The sequence below is a fragment of the Electrona antarctica genome (assembly GCF_951216825.1).
Source record: "Electrona antarctica genome assembly, chromosome: 2".
Lineage (NCBI taxonomy): Eukaryota > Metazoa > Chordata > Actinopteri > Myctophiformes > Myctophidae > Electrona > Electrona antarctica.
In genome coordinates, this window is record NC_136807.1 from 42,723,344 (window position 1) to 42,742,051 (window position 18,708).

General features: G+C 43.2%; 1 protein-coding gene across 4 annotated transcripts in view; it reads left to right on the plus strand.

Moving 5' to 3' along the window:
- rerea (arginine-glutamic acid dipeptide (RE) repeats a) overlaps positions 1–18,708 on the plus strand; it is a 181,818-nt gene that overhangs the window by 27,034 nt on the left and 136,076 nt on the right. For 3 of the 4 annotated variants that reach the window (XM_079496026.1, XM_079496030.1, XM_079496027.1), the window contains exon 2: positions 15,839–15,905. The exons of the other annotated variant lie outside the window; for it this stretch is intronic. The gene's annotated coding sequence lies outside the window, so the exon portion shown is untranslated. The remainder of the gene's footprint in view (positions 1–15,838; positions 15,906–18,708) is intronic. 4 annotated transcript variants of the gene reach the window in all.

Genomic DNA, 18,708 nt, shown 5'->3' on the forward strand with positions numbered 1-18,708 from the left:
TGCATTAGCCTTTGCACGGAGAGGAATAAGTTGCTGTGCTACTGCCCAATTTCATCATGAGTGGATGTTGACAGGGTTCTGGCATAGATGGCGGTAGTCTGGGCTTGGGATAAATAAACCTGACTGTAATGTAATTTGTGGTGCTGGGCGCATTTTTATTTTAGGTATCACTGTTGGTGGGGCCATGAGCCAAGGTTGTCGGCAAGCTGTACAGAAAATGAATTAACGCAAGCCGCAAGGTTGTTTTTTGGCTGGTTGTCATTTTGCTGAGTAGATGATGGGTATACTCTTGAACGTGAGTGTTTGTGGATAACTTCAACATCTCCCTCTCCGAGGCTGTTGTTCCTATCAGGATGTCCACCATTACACTTAGCCAGCCACCCTGAACATAGCCTCGGTACCCAGGCTTTTCCTTCACATTCGGCTCAAAAAGAAAAGCCTGGGGAAACCCATTGGAAAATCTGGCATAGGAAGTGGGAGTCGACTTGTAATTTGCTAACCAATAACAGGGCAGAGCCGCGTCGCTCCAAATTTGGTGACGTCAATGTTCTTCTTGAATAAATATTTGAAGTATTTCAGAAAACTTAGGCCAGTATTTAGAAGGTGTTTTTAGAATCAGCCTCAGGTCTAAATGTGTAAACACACCATTCAGACTGCAATATTATAACAAAAAATACATATTTCAAAGATACTGTGAGTTGAAGCAAAAGCTTTTCCAATATTAAAACATGCCAATATTCTACAATTAATTGTGAACAATATCTCTTTATTGCAATTATACAATAACTTGTAATGACTCTATATAGTGACTCGTTTCTTATAGTTGATTTGGTCTACTCTAGACAGTCTCTCGATCACAAGTGCAATTTGGTGGCAGCCTGATTGTATCAGGTATGTGTGAGTTGTGCTGATGAACTGAGAGCCATTGCAGTAACAAGAAATGAGGCTTTGATGAAATTTAACAGTGGTTAAAGTGGGAAATGGGAAGATGGTTCAACGGGTGGCCAGAGCTGAATAGAGAGGTAGAGGGAGGCCGCCTGGGAATTGGAAGGTCCCTGGTTCACCCCCGGCACACCCAGTCTATGTGTCAAAGTGTCCTTGAGAAAAGACACTTAAACCCCTAACTGCTCCCCAGGTGCTGTATTAATAGCGCCCGCTTCTCCTAATAGTTAGGATGCGTAAATGCACCGGGCACATTTCAAGTATGTGCAATTTAAATGTACAGTGACAAATGTAGTAGTACTTCAACATCTAAAAAGGGGACTAAATAAAAAAAAAACATACTATTACAATATATAAGCAGCATTCGATGGCAGTAATTATATTGTAGCATATAACAATGTTACATGAGCAAGTATGAGCAAGTGAGCTTCTAGATCGGCTATTTTCACTAATCCTTAAACATTTATTTTCTAATTTATGGGATCTCTTAGATTTTTCTTAGATTTCTTCATGAAATTACTGAAAAGAAAATCATTGAATTTTGTCCATTAATGTTGAAATAATAATGAAAAACAAATGTAGGAAACACAAAATATAGAGACCCGGAGAAAAAGAATTCCGCAATCCACAAATGGGTCCCAACCCAGTGTTTGGGAACGAGTGGTCTCTAGAAGGTGTACAGGTGTGTCGGTATGTCATTGGAAATTGTAGAGACGGACAGAGTGCCAGCAGAGGCCAGTCCAGAAAATACACTCCTACAAGTCTGTTGGAGCCAGAGAGACAAGACCGAGACAAGGGAGTTCAGTTTTCTTCCCATTGTGACAGACAATGTATCCGTTACCATGACGACCATAATCACATACCAGACACCAGGACTTGTCATTGAATCCAAACACGGCCCTCTCCACTCCTGTTGATTCCTTTGTATGTCACTGCTATAGAAACTATTCCATTGCACTCTACCTCCCAGTAAGCTACAGCATCCAGTGAGAGAGTCAGAAGTCTCTAGACCGAACCTGTGGCCAGGCCACATTTTTCTGGGTGATCTGATCTGACAGATGAGACAGACACAAGACGATCGAGAAAGACAAATGAGATGAATTCTTTCTCACGTGTCACATTTCTGTTGTTCTCTCAAGGCAGAGAAAGGTCAACATTAGTCACTTACTCACTGTAACACCCCGAACGCCCAGGGTTATTTCATCCATTAAAGTGGTGTTTCTATGGAACCTCTGTAAGCCTTGGAATGTAAACCGTATCAGAGACCGCCTACACACCACAGCTTTAACTGATAATTCTCTAGACCGGATATGCAGCTTGGCAAAAGCTGCATATCGGAGAAAAACGTTGCAATAAATTTCAATGATACAATTTTTATGGAGTGCAACCTGAGTGCAAGTAGCCAGTTGGGTGCAAGCTGTCTGTCATATGGGATCTACTACTAGCTAATTCCAATGGCCCTATCCTTTGGACACAAGCTGGCTCCACACTGAAATGGCTACTCGTCAAACTTGATACCGAACAGTAAAAATAGCAAATCTCTTTGTTCAACAACATTGTTGTGGTGACGTAGTATTGGTCTCATTGGTGAAGTTTATAAAGATTCATGCTATGTCTGTGTCAGCTGTGGTGTGGTCATGAAATATGGGTCATGACTGAAAGAACAAGATTGCAGATACAAGTGTTCAACATGGGTTTTCTCATGCGGGTGTCTCTCTTTATGGATTGAGTAACAAGTTCAGTCACCCTGGAGAAACTGGGAGTAGAGCCGCTGCTCCTTTACGTGGAAGGGAGCAATTTAAGTTGGTTCAGGCATCTAGTATGGATGCCTCTTGTGCTTTTCCCTAGGGATGTCTTCGGGGCATGTCTGTAATGTGGCCCAGGAAAGGATTCTCTGCTGGAAATGTTACCTCTGTGACCCAAACCGATGAAGACGGATGTGTGGACGGATGTCTTCCACACAGCTCTCTCTGTCTGAATGCATAGACGGAGAGAGAGGGAGTGACACAATGTGCGTAACACAATACCCTGCGCACCTATGACCCATGAACATGCATGCATTGTACACCGACCAGACACCTATACAGGCATCTATAGCCATTTCACGCTTACTATATTTGCAGGCAATGTGGTGGCATATATGTAATTTTGGTGTCATGAACGAGTGGCGGCAGGCGGCAAACAGCAATCTTGTTTTGTCATTTGTGCCAGTTTAGGACCTACAACATTGCTTACATTTTGTCCAGCCACATTTGTGTGACTGCCATATCGTCATGACAGTGCTTTTCATTATGTAAATGCAACTGTTGTGTTCAATTAAAGCTTATTGCATTTCTAAAATGGTTACAAACATATAGCAATATTAACCTCAAACTATTAAATTCACAAAAGTAGCTACGCTTTGCGCCACCAGAGCGAGCCACAGTACACACTTCCTTGTTTTGCATGGCAAGCTAAAGTAGACTATGTGACGGGAGAATAACGCTTGATGTCTTTACGGGGCTGCCTGGAGCCACACATTCACAGTCATATGAGTGCTTACACGCCCGCACGGCCAGCGTGTGTAAGGCAATCACGTGCTCCCCTTCCCCAGTACAGCTACAAGGCTGCAGGATCAGCTGGGAATGATATAGATTGAAGGTGTGGATTATCGGTGAAATTTACAACGGTCACGTGACGGTAACCAGCCAATCGGAATCAAGTATTGGGACTAACCGTTTTAGAATAAAGCAATAAGCCACGAGAGGTCTCAGGTTACCGGGTATTTTACAATGGCTGGGGGCGTAGGCAGTTCTTCTACCCTCCCAGCCATTGTAAAATACCCGGTAAACTGGGGCCTCGAGTGGCTTATTGCTTTTCTAAAACGGTTACAAACATATAGCAATATTAACCTAATAAAACTATTAAATTCTCAAAAGTAGCTACGCTTTGCGCCACCAGAGCGAGCCACATCACTTCCTTGTTTTGCTGCAAGTAGGCGCTTAGACGCTTAGACGCCCGCACGGCATGGGTTTGTAAGGCAATCAAGCGCTCTCCTTCCCCAGTACAGCTACAGAGATGTGGAATCAGCTGCGAATGAAATAAAGTGATTGGAGGTGTGGGGTTATCAGTGAAATGTACACCGGTCACGTGACGGTAACCAGCCAATCAGAATCAAGTATTGGGACTAACCGTTTTCTTTTACATGTTATGAATGGAGAACACTCTTCTGTTCATGTAAACTTCAGCTACAATACGAGTGTTGCCTTTCTCCATGGCAAAACCAAAACTGGCTGTTCAATCAATGACCAAAATGCTTCAGAGCAATGCTGACAAAACTGGAGAAAGGTGAAACTTAATATATCGACATCGTTGCTGTAAGTCAAACGCATCTCTAAATTCATTTATTTTTTTATTTTTTTCATCATTTAATGGCCTACTTTGTAATGAGTGTCAAGCTAACGTAGTGAAAATGGCAGATCTACAAGTTCACGTCGCATTTTGAGCTAGCAAATCAGCTATTTTCCCTATTTCTGAACATTTTGTTCCATTTCCTAAAAAGTTATGGTTTTGGACATAAAGGTTTCCACTCGATACGTTGCATGTCGGCCTGGGGTGGTAAGGATTTTTAGGTTAATGTTTCAGTAGAAGCACGATCAAGAATATTTAATTAGTAGGCAAAAGTGTGTACTGTATGTGCTCGAGTAATGCACATGGTGCACACACAGTGCACTGTGACCATGCAGTGAACAAATCTCCCCGTTGCAGTAAGATCCATCTAAAAGTACCAAACGACTGACAAGTATTGCAACTGTGAACGCAAGTGAGAAATTCTAAGTGGGTATAACGTTGAGGCGCAGCTGTTTACAATGCGACGCAAATACCAGCAGGAGTTTGGATTCACCTGTCATGTTATGAATTGATTCAGCCCCAGCGTGTAGCTACTGTGCTGAAGGGTTTGACACATTTAAGCTTGACGCCAGTGCACAATATGAAGCAGTATTTCCACGCCAAACATTCTGATGACACTGATAAATCAGTGTAGGTTTTTCAACACAATGGAGGAGGAATGTGGGTGGCCACTGGAGCTGCGGGTAAGTCTGCGTTTTCCCCTCGGACTTATTGTAATATTCTTCTTCTTATCAATACACCAATGAAAATGTGCATTAAAGCCGTAACCCTTAATAAAAATAGTTTGTAACTTGTAACTGTACATTTTATTTACCCTATTAATTATAGCATTCTGTATGCATGCACGTACAACATGTTTAGTAAGTGTGCGCACACGTACGCCACATGTGCGGCTTGCGGAAGTAGCAGATGTACAAGATCAAAAGTGTGCTTGTAGAGTTGACCTGACCCTGTGTGCACACATTCTAAAATAGACATGTCATAATCATAACATTAAAAAAGGATAATTGTTTATTAAGGTAAACTTTACATTTCATATCACAGAATATAAATTCCAACAGCTCCTGAATACAAAATGTGAGATTAGCTTTAATTAAGGGACCAAGAAGTCACGAAGTGACTTTGGTCACTTATTGTTTTTAAGTGGAAAAAAATGAAGTTTTTATGAGCCAATGAAAATTGCTACAGTGTGTTGCATCCAACACACTGTAGAAATGGATAATGACAGGACAGGACACACATACTTCTTACCAAAACACTGAATGATGTTACTGTTTAGAATGAGTCAATAGCTCAGTTGGTAGAGCTTTTGCCTTTGGAGCGCAAGGTCATGGGTTCAAATCCGGGTACCGGCAACTCAGTCTGTGATTCTTATGTGTGCATATTGTTCTTATTGCGTATGGTCTTCTTTCTTGGTCCCGCCTTATTGCTGCTTGCAGCTATATTATTGTATTTGTTTTTGTATACATTACATAACCGCAGTGATGCGGTTATCGCCCTCAGCCCTAGTTACATGGACCAACTACTGCAAGTTAGCTCTGTTGACATGTGGTGTATATGGAGTGGGTGGGGGGAGAGAGAGACGCAGACGGATTAAAGTTAAATTAGTTTATTCAAGAATCCTATACTGATATCTTGTGTCATGTAAGAATGTCATGAATTATCCATGATCTGGCTTTCTTCATCTTTCTCTGCTCAAAGCTGTAACGGCGCACCATCAAAATGTGTTGCACCAAAGCAAATGGCAGTTATTAAGTTGACACGACAAGATATGTTTGCACATGAGGAGATTTTAATAGGGATCGACCGATATGGGTTTTTCATGGCCGTAGTGATCAAAGAGACCGATAGCCGATATTAAAAGCCGATATTTACAGTAACACAAATCAGTGTTCTTTAAATGCATTTAAGAATATTTATCAATTCTTATAAACTGAACTGAAACAAAAAAATAATGAACAAAATACTATACCCTCATGTTTTGTTGCAGCATTTCTTATAAACTGAATTATAAATTAAACATGACAAAACAACGCTTTTCCCCCCCCTGTGAAAATAATGAAAATAAATAATAAACTAATCAAGCTGGTTTCTTCAATTAAATTCAGCACCAGGTTGTAAAGCACAAATGTGGACTACTCCCATTCCCATTCAGCACCAGATGCAGAGGAGCATATATGCCTCGTTGCAGAGGAAATATCGTCCGAAATATTAGCCGAGCATAAAGAGGAAATATCGACCAATATTAGCCGAGCATAGAGAGAGAAAATATCGTCTGAATTATATTTTCAAAAAATATTTTTCCGATATTAATAAAATAATTATTATCGGTGCCGATAATCGGTCGATCCCTAGATTTTAGGCTACAGGAGGAGCAGCACTGGTCCACCTGTTAGACCCAGTGTCCCCTTGATAATGAACGATGATCATTATCACATTTGTATTCTGCCCATTAAAAGTTATTTACGTTTTAAGATTTTTGATCCCATCCATTACAATGGAGATGAACCACTTTGGATGACGGACTAGCCGGAAATGACATCAAATGTTGCCCAATCGACGCTTCTAGGCTGTAGACTGGTGCGCTCTGTTATGAAACCAGTAATGTTCCGTCTTTTGATTAATCTCCGCCCCGTGTAATAGGACGGAGACCTCCGTCGTGGCCGGTAGCTGTTGCAGATCTGTTTCGTTAGCTTCTCCCAAAGATATTCTTTGGGCTTTTTTGCCTTTATTGATCGATCCCAGTAGGTAGACGGGAAACAGGGAGAAGATGGGGGAAGACACAGCAAAGTTCGTCGGGACCAGGGCTCCAGACTAACTTTTTCACAGGTAGCACTGGTGCCACCTACCTTTTCATTTGGTAGCGCCACCACAAATTAGGTAGCACCATTTTTTTCTTTGTATAGCGTGGTATTAATACATGATCTTATCATGCCCCCACAACGAGCGCCATTTATTTATGTAGTGGTTTCCACCATTAAAGGTTTGAATCATAAAACCCCCTACAAAGGTCACTGTGTAAAAAACAGCAACCTACCTGGTTATACTTCAAAACACTGTAGATGGTTTCAACCCACCACAAAGTCACTCAGTCAATAAAGGCAATATTTATATTCCACACACAGAAAGTCAGTTTAAGGTTTTGTGTTGAAAATTAAATGCAGTCCAAACCTTTTGGATTAATAAAGTGACAATTTGTACAATATCTCCATTACCATTATCCAAATTAATTCCTTATTATAATATTTTTACATTTTGGAAAAAATCTTTTGCAATGTGAAATGCCACCAAATTCTTAATCCTTTTCCTTGTCTTTATGGGCCAACTTGTGAAAGCTGCATGCTTTTATTGTGAAGGCAAAAGTTTCTGAATGCTCTCAGAGCCTGCATATCTCCGCGTGCTGAAAATAGCTGATCTACAAGCTCACAACGCGTCGCGGACGCGACGCGTTGTGAGCTTGTAGATCAGCTATTTTCAGCACGGAACACGAAGAATAAATCAGGCATCAGTGCTCTTCACTCACTGGGAGGGAGATTAATGTATTTTATTGGCCGATCATCATGTATGGACCTATGGTATGGACACATAGGCTACCTCCTCGATGCAAACATAAGAAGCTTTGGAAGCTATTTTTCGTGGCACATTTCGTGGCACATGTTTAATCAAACAACACGTTTACTAAGTTTCACTCAGTGTTTGGGTCAGGAGTCGGCTGTCTGTGTAGATCATGACTGATCATCATGCAGTTAGATATGCGCGCTGCGCGCTCCAGTGAAATTGTACAGCTGAGAAAGATTAGTTAATTTGTGTCGAATAAGCTGCGTTCAGACCTGAATATATATATACGCCTCGGTTCGTCCAGTTTGTACCGCGGCAGGTCGCGCCGCGCCCGTTTGCGCAATTCTCGTCTTTGAATTGACTTTGCATGTAATCGCGCCGCTCTGACCATCCAAGTCTGAAGGGCTTATTTGTGGGTTTTCGTGAACGATCGTTCTTTGAACACTGGGCGTCAGGCGAACGTCCAATGTTTTCAATCAATGGAACAGGCAAGCACTGCGGGATGTTTTTTTTCCCCTCCACTCATCCTTCCAGCAAGTCGCACCTGTGCGACCTCATTCAATTTTAAGTATCACCCTTAATAAATTAAGTCGCATATGCGACCTAATAGGTCGCACGCTGGAGCCCTGGTCGGGACTCAAACCCACAACACACCGTCATGCTGGATTACCAGCCAAGGTGCCTGGACCGCTATGCCGGCCCAGTTCCATTTATCCTCTTTCAGCGAATTGAAGTTACAGCCAGTCTGCCAGCCTGCAGACGAATGCTGTTGATCATTTTCATCGCCAAATTACTAGTCTCGTGTGCTTACCGTAATCTCTTGGATGAGTATTGGGTACTGTACCGGACTATCCCCCCAAAAAGAGAACGGATCATAGCATCTACTCTACCGGTAAGGAGGACATTTGTGTTTTATGTAAATTCTTCCCCCAACAATTTAACGTCATTCATGTAAACCCAGTGAGCAACCGCAGGCGTTCGGGGGAAAAGATGGATGTTACTGAGACCGTGTTGAGTATTAGTGGGCCATGCCTCCTGGCAAAGATTTGTGCTCCAGTGAGCGCACCTTCCTAGTTGATAAGGTTACTCTGTGGCCCTGTCATATCAGCTCACTCATCATATGGCACAGATCTGCTGGCAATTCAGGACGGGAACCCCCTTTGGTGTTTTACCCCTTCAGGACGGGAACCCCTTTTGGGGTTCTTGTTGCTATGTACAGTATATTACCAGCATGATATTGTTGTAATTTTTGAGCGGTGCAGCCGATCCTATAGACAGCTTTGTGTGTATGTTAGTTTAATCACGGAATGTGTTTGTAGCACGGAATATGATGATTTGATTAGCTGATGTATGATGACGCTCTCATCATTATACATCATCATGATAAAAGGCACCGCTCACTTCACACAAGTGTGATTTTTTTTTTAGGGGCGCTAGCCCCTTCTATAAACAGCTTTTGTCCCCACACGTCTCAAGATGTTCCATTGACCACGGTAAGAGAATTCCAGTCCAATTTCCGCTAAATTTTGTCCCCGCCCGTCTCAAGTGTTGCCATTGACGATGAAAGGAGAAATGATGTCAGAATTCCGCAAAATATGACGTAAAACATTAAACGCCATTGAAATTGAAGGGAAACTTTACGTCATATGTAAACGAGCAAATCAGGCAACAGGCATTCTGATTGGCCAATGGCCAGTATGAGATGCATGATGATGATGTATGATGATAAGAGATGATAATTCCGCTAATTATGATGTAAATTAAACATCAAAACATTAAACGCCAATACGCCATTGACATTGAAGGGAAAACTTACGTCATAAATTATGTAAACGAGCAAATCGGCTAACCAATCGTACCTTATGTAGCAATGTCAAATGTCCGCTAACATAAATTGATGTACGATGACAAGAGCGCCCCTCATTTCACACACGTGTTATTTTTGTATTAATATTTGACCATTTTCAGTATTTAGAAAGTGCTTTTAGAATCGGCCTTGGTCCTAAATGAGTTAACTCCATGTCAGGCTGCCTCTCTCTGTAACGTGCCCAATTCACCCGCGGCGCATCCCCCACTCCCCCCATCGACTGTACAGAAAAATATGTTTTAGCAACTTAACAGCAGCAGGCTAATCAATTGATCCAGATTTAGCCGTCCATTGATCTTGGCGCAGCCTTGGCTCAGCCAATTACATCCCGTGTATGATAATGATGTCATTAGCAGTCCATGGCCCAACCTATTAGCGTAGTGGAAGCGCCAGTAAAAACCACCTGATCCATGCACGGAAACATTTGCACAGCCCAGTGCTGTGGAGATGGGTTCCAAATGTGCGTTGTAATAGCCCTCCCTTTCCCCCTCCTCTCTCTCCCTCTGTCTACTTCCTCCATCACTGGTGCAGTAGCAGTGGTTCAGTAGCGAGGGTGTTGCTGACTGCTGCTCTGTGTGCATGTTGATGAATGTGGAGGCCTGACGGCTCAATGTGCTTACCTAATGGGAGCTGCTCTCCTGTCACATTGCAGTTCTCTCTCTCCCTCTCTCTCTCTCTCTCTCTCTGTCTCTCTCTCTCCCTCTCCCTCTCTCTCCCTCTCTCCCTCTCCCTCTCTCTCACTCTCTCTCCCTCTCTCTCTCCGTCCCTCTCTCTCTCCCACTCACTCACTCACTCCTGCCTCGCCCCTCTATTTTCCGAAGGTGGTAAAGAGGGGTTTTCGCTTGGCTAGGCACGGCAGCTTCCACCCTCCCATTTCTCAAAGGTTAATGGAGCTGCCTCATAACGGGCACTAATCACCAGGTAATCGCTTTCCCTCTGCTTGATATGTGGCTAAGGTCAGCCGTGGTGACCAGCAGCACAGCAGCCATTTTGGGTGAGGGGGGGAGTTGGGTTCTTCCTGCTCAGTGCCTGAAGATGGTCGCCACACTGATTTTTAAGTTGAGAAAGGCTTGTAGTGTGAGGCATAATGTTATGGGTCTTATGCAACGGCAAAAGCGGTGTTTGTCTTATTTCCCCCTAAGGTGCGTTTACCCCTGAGCGGTTAGCTAACATCCCTGTGTGTAATAGATTAGATGGAGTGACTAAGTGACTGGTTGTTTTTGTTCCTCTCTCCACTCCTCTCTATCAGCCTGCTTGGAACACTGGCATGTAGCCCAGCACACATTTGACACTCCTTTTTGTGTGTGTGTGTGTGTGTGTGTGTGTGTGTGTGTGTGTGTGTGTGTGTGTGTGTGTGTGTGTGTGTGTGTGTGTGTGTGTGTGTGTGTGTGTGTGTGTGTGTGTGTGTGTGTGTGTGTGTGTGTGTGTGTGTGTGTGTGTGTGTGTGTGTGTGTGTGTGTGTGTGTGTGTGTGTGTGTGTGTGTGTGTGTGTGTGTGTGTGTGTGAGAGAAAATGTAAATTGAGAGCGAACATGCTGCCTCCAGTTAAGTCACGTTTTTTTTTTGTATCATTACCTTGGTGTTTCTCTAAACGTGCACATGATGGACACTCTGTGAGAAAGACGGAGGCAGACAAAGCCATGAAAGCAGACCTTTTGGCTTTGATGTCAGCCAGCCACTGTGAGATGGCTCAGTCGGCAGGGTTTGGGATTCTTTTTCCCTTTTTTTTTTTTCTTCTTTTTTTTTCTTCAACTTAAAATGTATTATTTTTTCCATGAATAAACAATAAGAGACGACAAGACAACAGACAAATAAGTAGACATCACAGGGATTGGGATTTCAGCACCGGATTCAAGTTTGTGGTGTGGTGTCAAACGGGACTGATTTGAGACTGAGATAATGTGTGTGTGTGTGCACGCTTGAGACTGAGAGAATGTGAGTGTGTGCACGCTTGTATGAGGCCACACGCATTGCATGGCAGCACTGGGGTATGTAGCTAAAGAAGAAAAGGCTAGATAGATTGTGTCATAATCGTTCTTGTTGCCTCAAGCCCATCGTCTAGCCTCACACTAGTGAGCAGCAGTGGAGCTTATAACCGCTCTAGTTCCCAAATGAGCTGAATGTTTACTACAATCATGTACAAGACAAGTGGATTCATTTTGAATTTTCCCATTCATCTGCAACCAATAGAATGGCAGTGTATTAGGCACTGTAGATACTGTAGGTCAGCCTGTGTACACTTTGCATCACAGTTTAAAAATAACCCAGACAGATAGAACAATGTGTGTGCGCGTGCGTGCGCTCGATGGTCGTGTCGCCTGCCGCTGTGGAAATCCTGCAGCTATTGAAAAGCTTGCAAAATCAATGTGGCTGTTCATACATGGATCTAATCCCCAGATTTACTAGCATTTAATCTGCGGTTATGGCAGTCCTCTGATGGCTCTAATGCTATCAAACAGATGCCCCTGCTTAGCTGGCCAGGTTGGACTGCACCTGGTGACACAGCGGAGAGAGACCCAGCGCTAGGTGGCCAACTGCACTTTTCAATGGCTTTTGTCCTCCTATCCTAGACATTAAATGGTTATGGTGTAACACACAAAATCTGGGTTCAATCATGCACACGCAAACTCATGGGCACACATGCACACACAAAACAACGTATTGACCGTTTGGGATGCAATGTGAACTCATTAATCCATATTTGGCCAAGTTTAATGATTTTGACTAGTCTTGGCTGGTTGTGGGTGGGATGGGATTATGTGTTATTTCCACTGAAACGCAAAACTAAACTAAAATCCCCCCCCAGCATGTCCTCTTACTGTTCAGTGCCAAGGCTTGGCTGTGTGGACAGAAACACTTTGATTTGGTACGACGTGCATGTGGGGTTGTTTTCACATTTCAAAACCTAATATGAAACGTTTCACTTCAAAGTGTTGGATCACTTCAGGAGGTGCATGGTGTGAGGCTACTATTACTGTTTTGTACATCTCTCAAACTCCAAACGATTCTTTGTCAGCCTTATTGTGCTGAGCATTCTGAATTAATGAATATCCCAGCTTAACCCATTCTGACCTGAGATCAGATTCTAAAAATGTCTTCTACATGCTGACAGTTTTCTGAAAAAGCTATGTCGTTCTTCGATTTTTCAAAAATAGCAGACCTACAAGCTCGTAATGCTAACGCCAAAAGGGGTTCCCGCCCAAAATGGGTTAAAGAGAAATGTTTTCTTTTTTTGTGTGCCAAAATTGTGAGGATGGATGTGTATGTAGGTGTTAAAGTATATATTTACTGCCACCACGTTGGCTCAAATTAGACTTGCTTATCTTTGTAATATACAGAGCTACATAATGGGATATTCAGCAAGGTTATAGGCCATATATATTTTTGTGGCAGAAACTCAAGAATACTAATGGTGTTTTAATACTTATAGTGTGAAAAACACATTTACTAGGGCGGTCGGATGACGTAGTGATAACAAATATCTGCCTACCACCGTGGAGTCTAGGGGCAGTATTATGCGTGTCTTAAGTACCAGGTCTTATTACTTAACTTAAGACCTGGAGGCATGATCAATGCCATTTGGCTATTCTGAGTGGCCAAACAGCATAGACCACGCCTCCAGGTCTTAAGTTAAGTCATAAGACCTGGTACTTAAGAGACGCATAATACTGCCCTAGGGGTTCAAATTGCACCCAGCTTTGTCCAGCGTCTACATACGAACACAAATGGCCTGTGTTCGAGGGAGGGAATCCGGGTAGAGAGGTTATGTTTGTCACTGCATGCACATACTCCTACGGGCTGAGGGTGGCGGCACCCGTCAGCAGGGAGCGTTACACCTCATCTACACAGGCAAGGAGCGAGCGTTCCGACAGCGATATCACGCGAAAAACTGTCCTGATGTGGAGAGTTGGTAATTAGATCTCAACCAGTGTTTGGGGCTGCGAAACCTCGCTCAAATAGAGACTCTGCGAGCGAATAGGAGGGGTGGACGGACGACGTCGCTGCACGGCGCGTTGTCGCTCGTGGTACGTCAGGACCGACTCATTGGAAAAACATGTGATTCTATTGAGATTTCATCGTTCCCGCACTGTGACTCGCATCGCTGGCAGTGTAGGTGAGGTGTTAGGCGGGAGAAGTAGGACCAAGGCTTCACGACTACGACCTTCCGGTGGGGGCTCCTCACTGTTAGGTGAGCCAGTAGGTTATACACTATAGAGCGTCGCAGTCCCGCCCCCTGTCACGACGACGCCAGGCCCAGGAAATGAATCCCAATGCATTTTTCCCATAGACATTTCAAAAAGTATTTATTTAAAGACGGTTACGCCGCGGACAAAGCCAACTCCAGTCGTGACAAATCATGACAATAAACACTATTTTGGACCAAACAAACGATTACAAAGAAGAAAAACAACAACAAAAAGTGTTGTAACCTGCTGTTTTTTTCTACTTTCTAATTCTTTGTTTGGCCCAAAACATTGTGTTTATTGTCATGATTTGTCACGACTGGAGTTGGCTTTGTCCGCGGCGTAACCGTCTTTAAATAAATACTTTCTGAAAAGTCTATGAGGAAAATGAACGGAGAATCATTTCCTGGGCCATGGTAGGGGGCGGGACTGCGACGCTCTATACAGCTGTGAAAGATAGAAATGTGGGCGAGGAATAAATTGGTAAAAGAAGAAAAAAAGAAAAAACTACTGTATGTGTAATGTGGACTGGACATTTACCAGTGAAAAATCACTTATGTAAAAAATGTAGCACCCCCATTTTCACTTCACGCTATATACATATACATCTTTACCGAAAAAAGAAGATCTTTCACCCCAGAATATAGACGCTAGAATTCATGTGGTTAAAAAGCTGGACCGTCACCAAAATGGTTGCTATTGGCAATCATGATTCATGAATAGGAATACTGCAACTGATGAATGAGAATTGATTGCTCACAAATTGAATGGCAATTCTAGCAATTTTTTCATTAACTGAAATACCTCTTTGTTAATGACTCTCATCCACTTTTATTGGCTTGTGTATGGCTGATTCATTTAGAGAAAAAAAATCCTTGTTAACAACATAAATATATATATAATAATAATAAAATCATTCATTTAACTGTCACCCAAACAATGACAGTGGAGAGTTATTGAATTAAATTTTGGCCCCTCAATCTACTGTAAGTGTGTAAGTATTCTCAGCATTTTTCTCTGTCATACTAATGAATACCACAAAACTGCCCCAAAGTTACAATTCTGAACTGAATGAATATTTATGGACCCAAAACTTGGACCTGCAGGCACACAATGCAGCACACATGCAAAATAGCAAAATTGCTTATGTTTACAGTGTAGAAGATTCCTAATGTACGTGTTGTGTTTTGGGGTGTTTAAAGGCAGTACACGTAAGGAATCTCTGAGTCTCACTATGTGAATGGCAAATGTAAATGTCAGTGTTATTGAACAGGTGCTGTGAGGCACAGTAGTGACATTTTTATTTCCGAGCTGTTGTCGACTTGTCGAGCGAGGTGGTGAGGAGAAGGCTCATGGGATAATGGGGGTGGTGCCGGGGTGGTGATGACATGTATTTCTGTGCGCGTGTGTGCGTGTCCATTACGTTTTTTTAAGAGTGCGTCTTTCTATAGCCTAGACTAGAGCGAGCAAGCGCACGCACACACACACACCCACCCCTACCTAGATGCGTGTTTGGAGTGTTATAGTGGATTGAAAAGTGAATGGAGCCTTGGAATAAACCCCCACAATGTCCCCATAGAGCATGTCAACTGCACTATGAATGGCATTATAGTTTCTTTTTTCTTTTCTTTTTTGGTAGGTTCAGCAGCTGTATTCACATTTGTATTTTGAGGTGATGCCAAAGCAGCTCCTTTCTTCATTGCCTCCATTTCACCCATGCTTAGACCTCCACTGTCAAGCTGTTATCACCTTATTTGTTCCATTTACACATCATTCATGTTTTTTTTCTCTCCCCTGTCTGTGTGTGTGTGTGTGTGTGTGTGTGTGTGTGTTTGTGTGTGTGTGTCTGTCTGTATGTGTGTCTCCCTTTTTTTCCCTCCAATTTTTTCCCCTTCCAGAGTATCGTTGTGTCAGTCCTCGTTGAGAGGCAGTGTGGCGGAGAGCTAGGAGGTGAATGCAGTCAAGGTTAGTCAACAATGCTGAAGCGACAACAGTGGCTAATGCAGCCTTTCCTTTCTGCTCACCTGTATTACCTCGACCCTAACCCTGTCCTCTGCTCTGCACAGTGGACCCATGCCAACCCCCTCCTAACCCTCAGCATGCCTCCCCTTACTTGTCATGCCTTTTATCCAACTGTCTTTCTTACATACTTGCCCTCCCACTGGGGGGGGGGGGGGAGTACATCTCAAGCCCGTCACTGTTCACTCACCCCCTTCCCATGTGCTCTCGCTTACTGAACCCACGACCACCTCCCCACCACCGAAACCTAAGCATTTGACTCTTGTATACCTGTGTATGGGATGTAAGAAATACAATCTTCAATATCTGTCTTGTAGTATTGACGGTTTTGTTATCGTTGCTATACGTTTAAGCCAATACCCCTCCCTCCAAACACACGGCTCACCGAATCCTGCACGGTGAACCACAGCCCCCCACCCCACCCTTCACATTTTCAATTCCGACCCATGGCTCTGTACATGTTTGTAATTCAACTGAAAGCGTGAGAAAATGTGATTACTGTTTTGCCATTTCCGTGCCTCTCCCCAGCCATTTACAAAGAGGTGCGTGTGTCAGAGAGGGGGGGGGGGGGGGGGGGGAGTGTGTCCACGGCTGCCGCAGTGAAGCCAGTGCTGATACGGAGGGGGGCTGCAGTTCAAAGCCAGCCTAGCAGGTTACTTAATTAGTTTGGTAATTGGCTTGCCGTGGCCTCCGTGCATCCCTGCCCTCCTGCTGCGGATGTGCACGGGAATAGATGAGCTATGGGTGTAGCTCTCATCTCTCCATCCGTCCCTCGCTCCTGCCACCCATCCATCCATTCCTCCTCCTGCCATGATGTAACTTATTGAGCTAGTGCTGCACCACGCCTCCTCAATCCATTCACCAGCACGACCACAAAGACAGTCATTTAGTGGCACGATACGCTTCCACTCTGCTCAGTATCAACTATCAAAAGGTGTTTCAGTATCTCCCACGCACTGCTCTCTCTCTCCCTCTCGCTCATTCAATTCTGCACTCCATATCTCCATTTCCCTGCCGCGCTCTGTCTTACACACACACACACACACTCCTCAACCATGGGCACAAACTGCACATATCTATTATTAGATATAGATGTGTTATGCATTAGGCAGAATAAATGCATCCAAACAAGCTATTTGTGGATTTTCCCATCTGCCACCTCTTGAGTAGACTCAATTCTCCGTGCATCCACAACAATGCGATGGCAGAGACTGCCTCCTGTTTCATGAATGTTGACAATAATGCACATAAAGCAGTCTCCTGAGCTATTAAACTAATCGTAGATGACAAGTGACAACAACCATATTATTACCACATTGTAATACATTATCTCTTGGTTGGAGACAGGGTTGACATTAAAGGGATAGCTGACTCATGTCTTTATTTTTGAGGGGCGCTAGCCCCTCCTATATACAGGTTTAATGTTTGTTTTAAAAACACCATTGACAATGAAGGGAAAATGTACGTCATCTTGTCCCTAACACAAACATTAAATGCCATTAACAATAAAGATAATTTAATGTTTGTTTTGTCACTGTTACATCACCTAATCAACATGAGTTAGACTTTAATATATTAGCGCCCCTCACTTCACACGGGTGTGATTTTTATAATGTATATGCACTGTCATGTATGGTATAATTCTCTTAAACTCATGCTAAGATACAGCACTGAGCCGCTGATAGTTTTTAACTAAAATAAATATCAAGTAAAGAATAACCTAACCTACCATAAGAGACAGTGCTTTGATGCTGCATTATTTATTGCTTTGTTTATTTATACCAAGACGCTTGTTCATTGTTGTAATATCTATCCGGATCTGCATTATCCAGGATAAGCTAATTCAGCCTGGCTAATGATATATCTAGCCACCTTCCTATGTATTCCCATTCATTTCCAGTTTGTATCTTCAAAAGTCCATAAATAAATCGTTAAATGCTTTCTAGTAAACGTCAGATATCTTTAGATGCAAGGCTGCTGCCAAGCTTTTTATCTACTCCCTCAGCGCAGCAGTTGATTCTGAAAGCTGCTGGGGTTGGAAGGCCAAAGCACAGTTAAGTGGCTCCTCTTGACCTCGACACTGATCTCCAAACTGTCCGATTCTGATTCCACCACTGAAGATTTTGTTGATCCGCTGCCTATATTAAATTGGTCAGATCTAATGGCACAGTTTGAAGACCATACCTCTTTAAGGAGCTTGTCCCTCTCTCACTGCTGCTAATTCGGGCATTCAGGATTTACTTACTCAGTTTAGTTATTCCTGCTGTCTCGGAACAGAATAAAAATAAATAACAATGTGATTCAAGGGTGTTGTTCAGCAACAACAAGCATCTTGTTTCTCAGACCTCCAAGAGACGTGCTTATCCCAGTTATCACCATCTATCCGTAAACTAGATGGCTGAATCATTAGCTTACACACTGAGAGCAGTCAAGCGTGACCAGAGGAGAATAATTGATTCCTGGAGACGTATTGCGGTGGAGATAGACGAGAACCCGCCCTCCAACATAGAGCTATTGAGCACAGTTTCTCTGTATCTTAACGTCTTAATTCACTGGGTGTAAGTGAAGTCAAAAGGGTTGTTAATACACATGCTCATGCGGCGTCTTTATTTTGCACAGCAACAGTGTTTGACTGTCATTGCACCCTTTGTCCATGGGGTGGCAGTCTGTGGAGGTGAGGCAACCATGTGCTCTTTGTGAAATAGAGCAGACACTGGCTATCTGAGTAGATTAGCATGGGGACAAGTAA